Source organism: Trachemys scripta, chromosome 8 (genome assembly GCF_013100865.1).
Source record: "Trachemys scripta elegans isolate TJP31775 chromosome 8, CAS_Tse_1.0, whole genome shotgun sequence".
NCBI classification, from domain to species: domain Eukaryota; kingdom Metazoa; phylum Chordata; order Testudines; family Emydidae; genus Trachemys; species Trachemys scripta.
In genome coordinates, this window is record NC_048305.1 from 83,719,896 (window position 1) to 83,737,908 (window position 18,013).

At 43.2% G+C, this 18,013-nt stretch overlaps 1 pseudogene; it reads right to left on the bottom strand.

The window, feature by feature from the left end:
• Positions 1-8,713: 8,713 nt before the first annotated feature.
• The window catches only part of LOC117882106, a 24,819-nt pseudogene continuing 15,519 nt past the window's right edge, over positions 8,714-18,013 (bottom strand).

Here is an 18,013-nt window from a genome sequence, read left to right on the forward strand (position 1 = left end):
ACGGGGGGGATAATAGGAGCCTATATAAGAAAAAGCCCCAAATATTGGGACTGTCCCTATAAAATCAGGACATCTGGTCACCCTACTTGCCACTGCCTTGGTGTCAATGGGCCGGGCAGTAGAAAATCAGACCCTAGCGCTCTATAAATACATTAGAAGGTTTTAGAATTCCTTGGGATTCCTTTCTTAGGTAGATTTTCAATTAAAAACCATGGTTTGGCCCTTTGTGATAAGAGGCAGGATTTTGTCTGAAAACTTCATAGTCCAGTAGTGCTGCTTTCATGGTATGCATTTGATCTTTGCAGTTGAAAGCTAAACCCTTCTCTAACACTGGGGCAGTAAGAGGCAGCATAATTCTGTCCAGGGAAGGCTGGGAGAGTGCCCAGTCCATTGAAACCTCACACCCATGCTGAACACCTACTGGAAATAGCATCATCTTTTTAAATACTATTTTCTCAGGTGAAGGGAAAGATCAGGAAGGCTTGGTTGGGGCAGGGTTCTCCAGAAACCAAGCACAGGCATACCTATACCTGCTGACAGGAACTGTGTGAGACAGGGGCCTGCAGACAGGGGAGAGTCTGGCACCCATTTCCCCATCCATTTCCCACAATGCCAATGCACATCAGGGGCAGGTTTCCCTGACTCTCCCTGTCCCGCTCTCCCTTTGCTCCTCCCACTCGCTCTCTCTCTCTTGTACACAGAGAGTGGAGAAAAGGATGGGAAAGGAGCAGAAAGAGAGAGGAAAGACCTGAGAAGAGCAGATCCTGAGGGTAGGGTATGGAATTCAAGGAGGCAGGAGAGGCAGTGAAGGAGGAAATGGGAGGGTGGAGGCTGTTCAGCTGAGCCAGCTAACCTTTCTGGACACAGGAAAAAGAGAGAAGACTGGTTGTGAGGGAGGAGGGGGAGAATAGGTTCAGGCAATTTTTACTTACCCAAGGTACCTTCCACTGTGTCAGCCTTGCCCAGGCTTGACTGTTGGGACTGACTGGACTGCAGTGGAGTCTTGAAGAGGTCCTGCCTCTTGGCATAGCTGGACCTCTCACATGTCCCCCATCCTCCACCTCCACCTCCTCCTTGTCCTCGCTGTTCATGCCAGGGGCCTATGACTCAGGGTCCTTGGAGGTTTCCATGGTGATGTGCAGGGTGGCAGGGGGTTCTCCCGCAAGTATGGCATGCAGCTCTTTGTAAAAGCAGAATTCTACGGCTCAGCACCAGATTGATTGCGGCCTCCTTGGCCTTCTGCTATTCCCGCCTCAGTTCCTCCACCGTCGTGCCACACTGCTGCTGATCTATCTCATATCCCTTCCCCTGAATCCCTATGTGCAATAGATGTTTCTACAGCTGGTCCGTAGCTGTGCTTGCACAGCGCTCCCCACAGGCGGAGGAGATCTAATATCTCCTGTCTACTAGACGCCGGAGTGTGCCTGGAGCATGTAACTGGCATGGTCAGCTGGCAGTTGCACACAATAATGGAGGGCTGCTAGGTGTGCTCATCCAGATAGGCAATCAGGAAAAGTCATTTCAAAAATTCACATGGTTTTAAATGGAGAAGGAGGGGAGCTTCTGGTCATGACCCCTGGGCAGTGGAGTTAACAACTGTGACCAGATCAATCAGTGTCAGGCATTTTTACCATATTTGCTATAAATGGTTATATGGTCTTCTCTGCACTTGGATTCAGGAACTTTAAGGCTAAGATCAGTGACAGCAAGAGCACAAGACAATTTAAGAAATAAACATCCTCTGCGATACTTATATAACATCAACAACAGGATCAGTTGGTTAGGTAAGAAGCTGTTGGTGGTTGCAGTGAGCCTGAGTGGCCTCCCTCTGAGCAGGAGAGCGAGGGAGCATTACATGCCCCTTGGAGGGCGGAGCCTAGATCCCCTCACCCCCTTGCCAGAAGTACCAGGGCATGGCTGGAAGTAGAAAAGGCCCAGGCCAAAGCCAGCCCCAAGAAACTGGTTTGCTTGCTGGCCACCTGAGCTCCAGCCAGCCCTGGTAGACTGTGTTTAAGGGCTGACTACTTGAGCTACCCAAACCCAGGCTAAAGCCTGGTAGTGACTATTAATCGCGCCGCCCTGTTGGGGGCTCTTGCCTGTCTGACAGACTCTGGCCCTGACCCGACAGGCCTTGCCTGAGTGGCCTCACTCTGACCAGGAGAGCGAGGGAGCATTACAGTAGTACATGACTGGTTTATAGTTGCAGTAATAAAATATTCTCTTACTTTAATACCAGCCTATACCCACAGACCTTTATAGTCATGCAAACAAGTTACAATTAAACTACTGTCAAACATTAAGAATGGAGTAATAACAGTGAACCTTTATTAATGTTTTAGAATTTATTGTTTCTATCAAAACCAATAGTAAAAATTAAAAAAAACTAATGATAATGTGGAAATTGGTTTTAAACCCCCGCATAGCAAGCAGGAGTCTCGGGGAGCAGCTCCAAGGCAGAGGGCAGGAGCAGCACATGGCAGTGTGGGGAGGGACAGATGAACTGCCGGGAACTTAGGGGAGCAGGGAGCTGATAGTGGGGCTGCCGGTCCACCCTGGTTACAAGCCCCCACCAGCTAGCTGCAACAGGCTGCTCTTCCTGCAAGCAGTGGACAAAGCAGGCGGCTGCCAAACAACGTTAGAGGGGAGCATTGCACAACTTTAAACAAGCATGTTCCCTAACTCATCAGCAACTTAACAACAAAACAACATTAACCAGGACGATTTTAAGTGAGGAGTTACTGTATATTCCAAATGCCTTTTTATACCAAGTATATAAAAGTAACATTGCCAATAGTATATTACTGTCCTTTCCTCCAGACTATCAGGTTGAGAATGAGAATAAATAAAAAGTGCCCAAATGTGCAGTCAATTCAGCTCACATGTACCATTAATAATACTGTAGTATATCAACTTCATATACCCTTGCTGGGAAGTAAATTAGAACTTAGAATTTCACCATTCTATTCAAAGCACTTTCTTTAAATTAGTGGCAGTAAGAATAAAGTTCAGATTCAAAACACTAATAGTGTTTAAATTATAGATCTCTATTCAATTTAATGCTCAATTAGAAGGTTACAAAAAATGTTTGCAAAGGCAAGTTGCAGTCCTATTCTAGAGTACTGTACCTATCATTTGTGATAGGTCCCCCCGCACCTTCAAATACATTTTCTCAGGTACAGAACATGTTGCATTTCCAATTCCTTTCCCTCTACTTCAAGTTTCATTTAATCCATCATTGACAGCTTTGGGTTGTGGTAGGCAAGCAGCCATTTTGGCTTCTCTTTGCCCTCTGGCTGTTCTCAGTCAGATTCATTATTTGGCAGATATAAAAGAAACATCATAGGTGAGTCAAGATACTATTCAAAAGATCCTTCTACACAAAAAAAAATAATAATCAGAGATAGAGTATCCTTGTTCCTTCCTTGATACGAGAACATTCAGGACTGACAACCACATACTGAGTTTCTCTGTTAATCATACATACTCTACTGAGATTTATTACCTTTATTAAAAAGTTACAGTGTAGGTGGAACTAAAATACCTATCCTTTGCAATCAATGAGCATATATTCATGTGTAAAGTAGAAAATCCATTATCAGATGTGCTTTAAGTATTGTGAAGTTGTTAGTCATTTTTCTATTCTATGACAGGTATAAAAAAAATTAACTTGAATTTTCCAAAGTAGAGAAATTTAAGACACATCAATTATTACCTTTGAATTTTTTCAGATAACCTCCTCTGAAGAAAGTGTCATTCTGATTACAACAGTGAGAGTGCAAAATCACACATTTCTCTGTGCATATTGGGCCGGATCCAAAGCCCACTTAGGTCTCTTATTAACTTCAGTGGACAGTGGATTATGCCCTTGAACACAACAGCAGGGTTATTCTCGTTGTCTGTAAAGTAAAGTAATTAAAGCAAAATAAAAATACTGAACATTAAATATAGTTGGACTCATTTAAGATTGTACAAACATTCTATCCATAATGTCAAAAACATACCTGATTGCAGCCGGTGGGTGTTTCTATAACAGTTTTGGGGAAGGCAATATGCTAAATCAGGCATAATATTTTTTCCCTCTGCCTGTATTGTAGCTTATCTCTCTGCTGCAGTAGAGACCAGAGTGAAGTCTTTGCAGCACATTGATATATGTGTATACCCACAAATATCATACAGAGTTAAATCTCTGATAGAAGGTCAGTGACACAAAATCTCGGAAGGAAAACATTTACTAAATAAATCTATATATGACTACATCATAGTTACTTGCAGTCCTTGAAACAAGTGTGAATATTGGCAATAAGAAATCTTTTAAAGACAACACTTTCAGTGGGGTTTCCCCCAAGTTTTAGTACTTGTGGCTATCATAACTTCAAATGTAACATATAATTATGTGCATACACTTCACTCGGACTCTTCCGCTAAGAGGATTTACCCTTCTCAGTGGCATAGTGTCCAAACCCACTGTAGGTCATACCAGCTCCTTAAAAAATGATAGTCCCACAGTCTCCTTCTGACTCCCCTCAGGTCTTTGCAATGATAGTCTGCAATTTGCACAGCCTGCAGCATTTCTAGCAGTGCAGTTGGATGAGGGAGACAGACTGGCTAAACCCCTGGAATACAATTCTTACAGCAGAACTTTTTGGTCCTTGCACTGCTCCAGCACTGCATCCTCCCACTCCTCCTATTTATAAATTACGACTCCTCCCCATGAGTTGCTATTGGGCAGCCATTGGTTACACTCTCATGGTCTCTGAGTGTGTCCTGCCAGGCTGCTTAACCCCAATGAAAACAACTAAATAGCTTCAAATAGCTAATAAGCAAGACTAGTGCCCACCACCCAATTTTTGGATGATGCTGGCCCCTCCAGCAGAGTCACTCTGCCAAGCTCCAGCAAGTCTGCAGCACGCTGAGGCCCCAAAACAAAAAAAAGAACTATGTATCCTTGCCCCGGTTTCTTACCTTATCTGTACCACTCTTCATACAATGAAGAATAGGATCACAGGCCTTTCAGGCCAACATCCTCAATGATATATAGGCACCTATCTTCCCCTTTAGGTTCCTAAGTCCACCATTTAAGGTGGGAGCTCAGGTGCCTATAGGAGTTAGGCACCTACATAGCTTTGTGAATCCCATCCTTAGGCTCCACTGCTATTTTCAAAACCAGCACTCAGATTCCACCTAAGCCCATAGGCACCTAAGTCCCCTAGGCACCTAAGTGTCTACCAGTTGGCATTCACAAACCTCCCATAGCCCTGACTGCCCCATAGCTAACAAGCTGCTTGGAGACATAGCTGAAGCTGAAAATCTTAAAGGCCCCAAAAGTGGGATTCTGAAACCAGGCAGGGCATATCAATAGGGTACAATGCTATAGGTGTGCTCTGAGCACACCTAAGACCCATAGCGAAAGGGCCAGGCGCAGGCCCTCAACAGGCAGACAGGCAGCACAGCACCCACATAAGACAGCAGGGACACAGGGAAACGTAGGGTGAGTACAAGAGCAGTATTGAGCATGAGCAGGAGACGGTGAAAGTTAGAGACTGTTTCAGCTGTGAGGGCATGAGCTACCTAGGCACTAAGCTAGGTCAGCCGCTTAACTCCAGGAGAGGGTTCACGACTGAGAGTCCCAAATGGAGGGAGGACCTATCTATGGCCCATCAGCCAGGCGGCCCACTCAGTTTGCTAGTTTCTGAGAATGCCTTTCTGGAGCACCTACCCCTCCCTATGTGCCTAGCTGGAGACTGAGTCGACCACTAGGCAGCTGTCTACCCAGGGGTTAGGCACCCTACATACCTTTGAAGATCTGGGTCTCAGTCTCTTCCACTTAGAAGACACATTTATGACCTTCGGAATCTTCTGAATCAAACATATTTCAAAACATATTGATGATGGCAAATACTTGAGATACTGAGCAGTCCCTCTCCAATCCCTCTCCCCCACTTTTATACTTTAACTTCCTTTTTTCCCTTATATGTCTCCTCATATTTGCAAATATGTGCACCTCACCCTTTATTATGGCCATAACATGAAATAATATTATGTAATATTCTTATGCATATTATTATATTATTCTTATGTTTCTTATATTATGTAATATTATTATGTTTATATTTATCAGGTTAGAGCTAACTCTACAATTGCAGCTCCTATTGCATTGATGTTTTCTTTGTCCTCCAGCAGGGCCTCAACGATTTCCTGTGGCAATGAGTTCCACTATCTAGTTATGTGTTGTGTGCAGAAGTACAACACTATAGGCAGTTCATTCTAAGACACAGCATGCAGACAGTGAAAAAACAGGCTTGATGAAGAATTCTTTTACTTAACTGCCATGGAAGTCAATGGGTGTTTTGCATTCACCCACAATCACCCCTTGAGGACAGCTTCTAAATGATAATCTCCAGGCTAAATCTTACCAAAGCACTCTAACTCCAGGTTCTTCCCTTCTCTCTGAAATTATTAAACAGCAGCTTCTCTCCACAGCATCAGCACAGGAGCTAGAAAATGACAAAAGAGCCCCAACTGCAGAAATATTAGATGATCCTTTTAAATGATGCATGAAAAACAGAATACACACATACTGATACACTAGCCTGATTCTACAGGGCTGCAAATTGCAATAAAAATTGTTTTAGATGGTACACTGAGGAAAGGTGAGATAAAAGCCCTGAAAATGCCTCATTGCAACTCAACAGCTATTTGGTTTCTTTTTTTCCTCCAATAGGTTCTGATTTACCTCAAAAGACCTTTGAAGGTCAGTTATATCTTGTTTTTCCATTTTGTTAAGCATCTCAGTATGCTACTTGTGGGATGTAATACACTTTAAGTGTGTTTTAATCATTGTCATTCTTAAAACAAGGTTGGACTGAGATAGCTATTTATGTTTATAAAATATGCTTTAACAGGATGAATACATTCCAACAGCAAAATATCAGGCGGCATAAAGAGGCCCTCCCATACTCCCATCCCATCACCTGCTGTGGTCTTCTGGTGGAGAGAGCTGGGTGGCTTGCTATATGCCTCTGCTTTCTCTTGGCAGAGGGGCAGCTGGATGGTAGTTCACATCGGACTTCCATCAATGGGTAATAAAAACTCCTCCCCAAATAGTTGTGTGCTCACAGAAAAGAAAATAATAAAGAATTGAATCTTAGGTCAGACAACAGAGTTAAATAAAATCCTGCCCCATAGTTTTTTCTAAAGCATCTTTATGTAGCACTATTTTCTAGAAATGCATATTTTGTAACTGTCAGCCACTAGAGGGCAAACTGGACCAAGTCATTTAACAAAAAGAAAATAAATGCTTGTCCAATAACATGCATCACTCAATTTTAATTATAGTTTATTGTATAGGAAGTAGCCCTTCTCCTCAGCTATACCTGCAGGGAACCATATGCCAGCAATGCCAACTCTTTCTGGAACAGTCAAAACCTTGACAACTCTTTCTATTGCTACCATTGCATTTGATATATTACATCTCATCAAGGATCTAATCCAAACTCTGTTCTCAAGTACTCGAGTGCAAATCTGAAGTAATTGCTGATGTCAATAGAGATACAGCAGTGTTTAACCAGTGTAAGTGAGAAGAAAAGTAGGTCCCTCATGTCTCTGCCTCACCTCTTCTCATGGACTTGAAGGCCAAAGGGACTATCGTGATCATCTAGGCTGACCTCCTGCACATCACAAGCCACAGAACCTCACCCATCCACTCCTGCAATAGGCCCACAACCTCCGGCTGAGTTACTGAAGACCCAAACCTGGCTGAAGAAAGTGATTGAAAAAGTGCTTAGAGTAATTTATTTTTCCAATTAATAAAAGTTTTACAACCTACTGTTTCAATTTTTTTTAAATGTTAACAGCATTTTGAAAAACAGATGATACCACAAAACAACTACAGTAATTTTCACTTCCTCGTAGGTGTCACTAGTCAATCCTAGTTATCAATTACCAATTTAACTCTGGTTATAAATCAATCCTCTATTCTTTATAATGGCTGCAGTGAGAAATATGAACATATAGGTGAATGCTAATTTTCACATGTGTGCTTGTAGCTATAAAATTTTGGTATGAAAACTACTTTATGATATAACATAGGCGCGGAGACTAGAGGTGCGGGGGGTGCTGTAGCACCCCCGGCTCCAGGCTGCTGGCCCCACGCACTCAGAGTCCTGGCTCCCGGCCCCGTGCACCTGGGGTCCCAGCTGCCTCAGCTCTGAGGGGGTGGGGGTGGATGGGGTAAGGAGCTGGCTTTCAGTACCCCCAATATTAAAAAGGTTCAAGTGTCAATGCTATATAGTATAACAAACTTAAAGGATAAAAATAAAGAACATATGGAATGCCCAGCAACTAGCACTAGCAGCAGGCAACTCACATGAACTACTAGGAGGAAGTAATATCTTTAGGCAACTTCTTAAAAGGTTTATGCAAATACTTCTTTTAGTGGAAAGGGCTGTCTCTAACTGGAAGGTTAGGAGCAAAGTAAGAATGTGGAATGTTTAATAAAGGGATCCCACCTTGAAAGCTGGAGAATCTATTCTTCCCTTGATGCCTGCAAAAATACCATTAATCTTACATAGGCAATAACAAGATATAGAACTGTTGGGCCAAATTCACCACTGGCATAAGCAAGTGCAACTCCACTGAAGTCAATGGTGTTGCATCTGCTTAGGGCAGCAACAAATTTGACTTCCGATGTCAGGATTTTTAAAAGTTTAGCACATAAAATATCCAGCGTCACAGGTAAACATCAGGTTAGAGCTCTTTCTTTGACTTCTCAAAAGTGAAATTGTCAAGGTAGCTTTCTGCTAAATATATAAGCTGCCTCACGGCGGAAAGTAACAGGATGTCAACATCACACAAAAGATCCAACTCGGAGCAGTAGTTTTTAACAGGTACAATCTGAGCAAGAGGGATTCCAAGTTTCTCTGCAGTTATCCGCATCTGTAGAAAAGGCACAAAATGGATTATCCTAAAGAACTCCCCGACTATTTTTCAATCTTTCTGTTCCTTGAGGAAGCTAAGCAAAAGCTTTGAGTATTTTCACAGATATTGTTTGGTGAGATTAGAAGTGGAAGATATTTTAGTTCTTCAAACTTCCTTATATTGAAGGCATAACTACTTTCACATCATACCCATCCTGCAACTGACGTAGCAACTACATTTTGATGCAGCTACAGTTCAAGACCATATTCACTTTATTTTATTCTTCTTTAGCAAATTCACTGATAGAAACTGAATGTGTAAACTGCCCTGGAGGCCAAAATCCTCTATTTAATCTCAGAGGTGATACCCAGAACACAGGGCTATTTTTCCTTCATAATGATCTAGAGCAGAGGTTCTCAAACTGTGGTCCGCGAGCTCCATTCAGGTGGTCCACAGATACACCTCTACCTCAATATAATGCTGTCCTCGGGAGCCAAAAAATCTTACCGCGTTATAGGTGAAACCGCATTATATTGAACTTGCTTTGATCCACCGGAGCACGCAGCCCCGTCCACGCCCCCGCCCAGGAGCGCTGCTTTACCGCCTTATATCCAAATTCGTGTTATATCGGGTGGCGTTATATCGGGGTAGAGGTGTAGTTCCCACTAAGGTGCGCGCCTGCGTGGCCGCACACAAAAGAATGAAGGGCCACACACCTAATTAGTGGAGCCACGCAGGGGGGAATAGGGAGTAAGTGGGAGAGAGCAGTGGGGTGAGAAGAGGGGGTGGGTGAAATTTGGGCCATGCAGGCCTGTGGTGATCAGAGAAAGAGGCGACTTTCCCCAGCTCCAGGGCTGCAGCTGCCGGGGAGAAATGGCCCTCCTTCCCAGCCCCAGCTCGGGGGCTGCCAGAGTGGGGGAGAGAAGGAGAGACCCCCCTCCTTCCCAGCAGCGGCGGCTCCAGGCACCAGCGCTCCAAGCGCGTGCCTGGGGCAGCAAGTCACAGGGGGCACCCTGCCGGTCCCTGCAAGGGCGGCAGTCGGGCCACCTTCGGTGGCATGCCTGTGGGAGGTCCACCAGTCCCGTGGATTCGGCAGCAATTCAGCGGTGGGTACACCGAAGCCGCGGGACCTGCAGGCATGTCTCCGAAGCCGCGGGACCAGGGACCTCCCGCAGGCAAGCCACCTTTGGCGGCCTGCCTGCCGTGCTTGGGGCAGCAAAAAGGCTAGAGACGCCCCTGCTTCCCAGACCCAGATCAGGGGCTTCCACGGTGGGGGAGACGCCCCTCCTTCCCAGCACCAGCTTGGGGGATGCCATGGTGGTGGGGGGAGAGAGGGTACATCCATCACTTAGAAAGGTAAGGCTACTGCCATTAAAATATCAGTTGTGTGCTTTTATTTGTAGAACAAAAAAACGTAAATTATTATTAAAGTGTTTTTTTATATAGTCCATTTATCCAAAGCGCTTTACAATAGCTAGCTAATGGTACAAAAAACATTTGGAAAGATCATTAAGTGGTCCACTGAGACCTTCATTAATTTTCAAGTGGTCTGCGAAAAAAAAAGTTTGAGAACCACTGGTCTAGAGAGAACACTCCTAGGGATTCATATCTGGTATAATTCCACTAAAATCCATATTTGGACTCTCTAGATACAGGGGGATATATTCTCTGGGCCAATCCAGCTCCTTTGTACTGGATTTTGGTCATAACTAGACAGTTAAGATTCTGATGAGAATAGCTCTTTGCTGGTATAAAACTGATACAAGTCAGCTCCTTTAGAACCACGCTTCCGCACACATCCTGACCCAGGGCCGTGTGAGATGTAGGAGTATGGGGAGTATGTCAGAGGCAGGGAGGGACCAAGGCAGAGCTCTGCTTTGCTATGCTAAGCCTCTAAACCATGGTTCACACTGGGGCCGGCGCACAGAGTCAAGGAGCTGCACTCAACTCCCTGACAGCCCTTCCCCCTGGGATTAATTACATATTTCAGATGCAGAACGTACCCCAGGGTCAGGACTCTACTCTAGGAACTGATCTAGTCCCTTTGTACCATTCTTGCTGAACAAAGCAGCTAGAAAGCAGTCATATCTCCTAAGCCAAGAGTTCTCAAACTACATTGCACCACAACCCTCTTCTGACAATAAAAATTACTATACAACCCCAGGAGCGGGGACCGAAGCCTGAGCCTGCCCAAGCCCCGCTGCCCTCGGTGGGAAGGCAAAGCCGAAGCCCAAGGGCTTCAGTCCCAGGTGGAGAGCCTGTAGCCTGAGCCCCACTGTCCAGGACTAAAGCCTTTGGGCTTGAACGCCGGGGCCCAGCAAGTCTAACGCTAGCTCTGATGACTCCATTAAAACGGGGTTGTGACTCACTTTGGGGTCCGGACCCACAGTTTGAGAACTTCTGTCCTAAGCTAAGGATTCTCCAGATGGGGGAGTCTTCAAATGGCATAGAGTTGGCTATTCCTCTTGGCAATGCCTGACTGGGAGATGGCCACTTGGGCCACATTCCTCAAAGGTATTTAGGCACATAACTCCCATTGACTCCCGTTGGCTGAATCAGCCCCAGGCCAGTCTCAGTATTGGGGAACTGAAAACCACCAGCAGCCTCTGATTTTCCACAACTTTCCACCTTGTGTTAGCATTTATGGCTGTGTAAAGAGAATGCAGAGTAGGTGTAAAATTCTACCAAAGCAGAATGACAGCATTTTACAAGCACTCCGCACAGGAGTGAATATCTACTCAAGATAGAAGGCAGCAGAACAGGGCTTCCTTCCACTTCCTTCCTCCCCTGATGTGCCTCCAATGCCAAGATGGAGAGGGTAGTTCCGGCAGAAACTCTCTCTCTTTTTTTTTTTTTTTCAGTTTTACACCTATTCACACTAGGGGAAATTTGCAGCTGGCCAGATATGGCCAGACTCCAGCTCCTTTATATGCAGTGGGGTTCGGCAAAAGAATCTGGCCCTTAATTTTTAATGAGGTTTCTGATATCTCTGGCTATGTTTACACTACCACGGTAAGTCGACCTACGCTACGCAACTCCAGCTATGTGAATAATGTAGCTGGAGTCGACGTACCTTAGGTTGAGTTACCGCAGGGTCTACACTATGGGGAGTCGAGGGGAGAAAATCTCCCATCGACTTACCTTACTCTTCTCGTTGGGGGTAGAATACAGGGGCTGACTGGAGAGTGATCTGCTGTCGATTTGGCAGGTCTTTACTAGACCCGCTAAATCGACTGCCGGTGGATCGATCTCAGAGCATCGATCCTGGCTGTAGTGTAGACCTGCCCTGCATCTTTTGCTGTTATACTGTTTTATTCTTCAGAGGTAACCAAAACCTGAGTATTAAATTTAGTTATATTTCCGGCTTGTGCCTACAAGACCAGAATGAGAATGTGTGTAGGAATATGAGGGGATGCAAGTATTGCAGAAGTAGAGTATCACAATACCTTGATTTGTTCAAGGCAATTGAGTTAATAGATAGCACCACAGTCAACAATGCCATACTTTACCTGTTTCTCAACAGCTTTGCTTTTGTACACACACTGGACGTCTTCTTCAATAGTAGGGCAAATTTCATCCACTTTAGTTAGCAAAACCAGTTATGGGATCTCTGTATCAAAAAAACGAGTAAGATTTTACACCTAATTTCCCATCAGTTCTTCATTGCAGCTACTTCTGCTTACATAAGTGAAAGTGTTTTGGTTTTGCTTAGAAAAAATTAACATTAGAAAAAATATTAATGATTAAACTAATATTAATTAAACAGTTATTGGGCAGCACCCCAATTGTCTTGGTGGGGAGATGTTCTTTTAAGCAAAATGATTATTATTCCCCCAGTACAGTTGACACCACACTTAATGACTCACTCACCTTATTGGGAAGATTGCCGGGTCTGAAATTCAATGAATTCAATGACTGCAAACAAGGGACTCGGAAAACATGGCATACCTAGCTGAGTTCAATAGCACAACTGGGGCCCGCTTTCACCCCCCATAAGTTATGTCTCTGTCTATTCCCTCCTATGGAAGTGACTCATATCATGTGGGGAGAAAATCAGGGCCTAAGTGTTGTATCCAAACACAACCACAAGAGCTAATGATGTTAACTGGCATTTGCAGGCATAAGACTCCGATTCTTCAGTTCTCTTTTCACTTTTTGTTGCATCCCATCTCCATGGCAGCTGCTAAATGAAACAATGTTACCTCTACTCCTTTTTAAAACGGTTTTATTGCCTTGGATTATATGTATTTTTAAAGTAATTAATGAAATAAAAGTGAATGTTTCCTGGTAAGATGTTTTCCCAGAAGCCTTTACTCCTGGGAGAATTCTGTGCCACTGCATGCACACATATACACGTGAGAATAGCTTCTGCTGAAAAGTTACTGCAGTTCCACCTTTTGCAAAACAGAGGGTGCTGTGGAGCTAGAACACAGCAGCCACTCCTGGCCAGCGCCAGCTCTGATAGGGAAGAGAAAGAGTCTGTCTTCTTCACAGTGCCTGTGGGCTAGGTCAGGAAACAGGAGCTATGGAGAGACAGACAGCGTGGGGCTGCTGGGGGTCAGACAAGAGCTCATAAGGGCTAGTGGGGGAGGATAGACTAAGGAAGGGTCTGAATGGGAGTGGAGGTGCTGGGCCACAGGGAGGAGGGAGGTGCAGGGCCACATGGGCACAGGGGGTGCAGAGCTACTGGGGGAGGGGGAGTGGCTGGGTGGGGGCACAGAGCCACATGGGGATGGGGGAGGGGGTACAGAGCCACATGGGGATGGGGGAGTGGGTGTCTGAGTCGGGGTGGAGGGACACATGTGGACAGGGGGTGCAAGGACACATGGGGATGCAGGGACACATAGGGACAGGGGAAGATGTGCCTGACTGAATGGAGGAAGCTAGGGGTCAGACAGGGTCTGCCTGGGGGACGCTCCCTAACAATCCTTCCCCCTGCCCCCCAAAAAAGACCCTTTTCCCACCCATACCCAAAAACACATCAAGTTCATACCCAGGCTCCTTCCCAGCAATTACTTCCCTCTCTGAGCTCCTCTGTTACCCGACTCCCCCAAGCCTTTGCCCTGCTTCTGAGGGGTGTGGGAAATATGGTTCTGTACTGTAGTTTAAATGAATTATTACTCAGAGTTTAATATTAATATGCCTAGTAAGGAATCTATTTGTCAAAAAACATTTCCTACATCTTTTTTGTTGTCTGTATTGTTACAGACATACTTACTCACAGGTATTTTGAAATAAAGTACTAAAATAATTGAAACTGATGGATTATATTGTGTTATTTTGACAAAATATGAAGATTTTTGCAGAATTTTAAAATATTGTGTGCAGAGTTTTTAATTTTTTGGTGCAGAATTCCCCCAGGAGTACTAGAAGCCTAGTGCACAGCTCTGTTTCTCTAGTGGTCTGTGTCTCTGCTGTACACTCAATAGGGCACACTGTAAAACCAAAGAGTAGAGAACAACAGAGGTGATCAGGAATTCCTCTATTCTCCCACCAACATCAGAGCCCATTGTAGTGCCCATACTTCCATCGGATTGGGGGCCTGTCCCTGCAGAATGCATTAATCCTGCTCAATCTTGGGTAACCCTCAAGAGCAATATGTGGCAAATTCTCCTCACACTCCAAGGATAAGCATGGCTTCTAGCAGTACTTCAGGCCCTTAATAACCCAAGCTGCTCAGGCTTGAAAGTCAGATCACCTCCTGGGCGTGCCCACTTCATTCAGTTCTATGATATTAGGAGACATAAAACATACCAAACTGGTTCACTTTTCTTCAAAGCTGTTTCAGCTTCTCTTCCAGTTTCTCAGGGATAATCTCAATTTTGCACCCATCAATAACAAATGCAACACAATGAATCTGATCCTTCAGAGCAGGCATCTTGATATAGCCTGGAGAATCTGGATGAGGGGTGGCCGCTGGATTAAACTGCAAAGAATTTTTTTTATAATAATAAGTAGCACTTCCAAAGAACTGGAGATTCAAAGGGCTGTATAAATACTGATTCTCACAATACCCCTCTGGAACAGGGAGACAAGTATTATTATCTCATTTTACAGAGAAATACTGATATGCAGAGAGGGGAAATGATTTACACACACTCATAGATGGAGTGATCAAATCAGGATTAAAATTCAGGATTTCCCAGTTCTCAGTCTCATACTAATTTTTCCAGATGGAGAGCCAGATTCTGATCTCTGTTATTGTAAACATGTGTAAATCCAGAGTCACTCCTTTGAAGTCAACAAAGTTCCTCTGAATTTATATTCCTTGTGGAAAAGTAATAAAGAAACCAAAAGACATCTCTAGAAATTAAAAAGGATTTTTGACATATTACTTGTGTGTATGTTTTTAATCACACTTTTTATTAAGGTTCCATCTATAAAGCATTAATAAATTATTAACAGATGTTTTAATAAATGGTTAATTTATTATTATGATTGTTGTAAAGTCCATCAAAAATTTACTCATAACTCATAACTATGGCTTATAACCATCTGTAACATCTACTCATGTGCTTAAAGCCATCTGTACGCGTGCTGCTCAGAACTGTAACATGCTTTTAACATTCTTCATTTATTACTTCTTTGTAAACCATTTATAGATGGAATTTTAATATAAAGTGGGACCAAATAAATCACAGGAAAATTGGTCTTGTGGTTAAAGCATAAAACTGAGACTCGGGATATCTGGCTTCCAATATATCTTTGACCAAGATAATTAATCACTGTTCCTCAGTTTCATATTTTTAAAATGGGATTAATAAAACTTTATATCTCACTGGGTTGTTGTGAGGATAAATTAAGGTTTGTGAGGGGCCGAGATACTACACTGATGAGAATCATACAACGACCTTAGCCCTCCATTTTTGCTTCTGTAACAAGCTCAGTTCATCTGGAATGAAGAATCAAAGTCTACATCTCTTGCATATTACAATAGTTAATATTTGGAATGGTCTGTAGGCGGCAGCTATCTAGTAATCGAGACAAATGACCAGATGCGAAGGCGCTGTACTAAGCTTGAATATGGTAGAAGTTGCTCTTTTCTAGAGCTGGTCAAAAATGTTTTAAAACTATGTTTTCAAAAAATTCAAAATGTCAACGTTGTTTCTGTTTCACCAAACTAACCCATTCTTCATTTTTCATCAGAAAAAAAATATTTAAAAATCCTCATTTCCTGAAAACCAGGTTTCCAGTAAAAAAATAAATTAGAGAACCATTTCAATAATGGAATCGATGACATTTTTGCTAAAAAAATCTTGGAAACAATTTAATGAAAAACAAAAAAAATTCAAGACACAACAGAAATTTGGGGGAGATGTGGTGTTAAAGTCCATTTTTCTATTTAAAACTTTTTTGTTCAAAATATTTCAGTCAGCTCCAATCTTTATATACCTTGAGCCTGATTCTCCCTTAGCTTGTACCTGTACAAAATAGGAACCAAATGCTACCTGGGCAGAAGGGTAGACAGCAATTTAAATCAATTTTGCATAACTGTAAATGCCTACACAAGGTGCAGGAGAGTGGAGAATCAGGCCTAAACACCTTTCCATAATTTATTTATTTTCAAATACACCTTACCTGTGATCACCTCACCTGTGATCACCATTCATAAGCTTTTACTGTACAAATGCAAGAATCTACTGAGCACAGTGGGTATTTTGTTCCACAGTAATTAAATATAAGATATAATATTTGTACATGTAAAGAAACATTTAAGGATATGACTGGGTCTAATAAGGAACTGCACAGAATTTGTAGAAATCCTACCTGGTACCTATCAGGAAATGGCCTTTTATTATGTTGGACACTTCATCAATTTCCAGACCCACTCCTGAGTTTTCTTCTATTCTCATTGTGTCATAGAAGATAATAGGCAGAGGCTTGCCATCTCTTCCATCTTTAACTGGGTAAGTCCTGTACTATTGGGGCAAAAAAAATATGTAAAATAGTATAGAAAGACATAGCTGAAAAATGAATATTTAGAGCCAGATTACTATTTCTTAACCACATTGAGTAATGCCTTTCTCATCATAAGTAGATGCATGGAATTCGGTGGGGGCAATCATAGACCATCTTTGGATTTTCCATTTAGTCGGGTGGGAGGAAATGTGGATTTTTAACTAAGAGACTGTGATTTAGCTTGGATGTTGTTTAATTAGAAGCAAATATTTACCTGTGTTGTCATGCTAGCATTATCAGATCCCACTACGGCTTGGCTTGTCACATAACCTCGGAAAATTGAATTCACAGAGTTGAAAAAAATGGACTTCCCAGCTCCAATTGGACCAAGAACCAAAATCTAAATCTGTGGCACTGAATTTAAATAAGGTTTGTAAGATCTGATTTCCTCCATTATTCTCCCTCTTTCCCTGTTAAGATAAAAAGATTTGCATAATTTCAAACACCCATGAGATCACAGCACATGTTTTGCACTACATATAGGCACAGTGAAATTAGGAAACTGTAAATATTCCCCATCTTTCCCTATACTCCATTTTTAACTATCATCAAACACACACTGCTAAACAATCAGTAGGGCCATTGGACAATCAAATGCTAAAGGAGCATGCGAGGAAGATAAGGCCATTGCAGAGAAGCTAAATGAATTCTTTGCATCAGCCTCCACTGCAGAAGATGTGAGGGAGATTCCCACACCTGAACCATTCTTTTTAGGTAACATATCTGAGGAACTGTCCCAGATTGAGGTGTCATTAGAGGTTTTGGAACAAACTGATAAATTAAACAGTAATAAGTCACCAGGGCCAGATGGTATTCATCCAAGAGTTCTGAAGGAACTCAGATATGAAATTGCAGAACTACTAACTGTGGTATGTATCAGAGGGGTAGCCGTGTTAGTCTGAATCTGTAAAAAGCAACAGAGGGTCCTGTGGCACCTTTAAGACTAACAGAAGTATTGGGAGCATAAGCTTTCGTGGGTAAGAACCTCACTTCTTCAGATGCAAGTAATGGAAATCTCCAGAGGCAGGTATAAATCAGTATGGAGATAACGAGGTTAGTTCAATCAGGGAGGGTGAGGTGCTCTGCTAGCAGTTGAGGTGTGAACACCAAGGGAGGAGAAACTGCTTCTGTAGTTGGA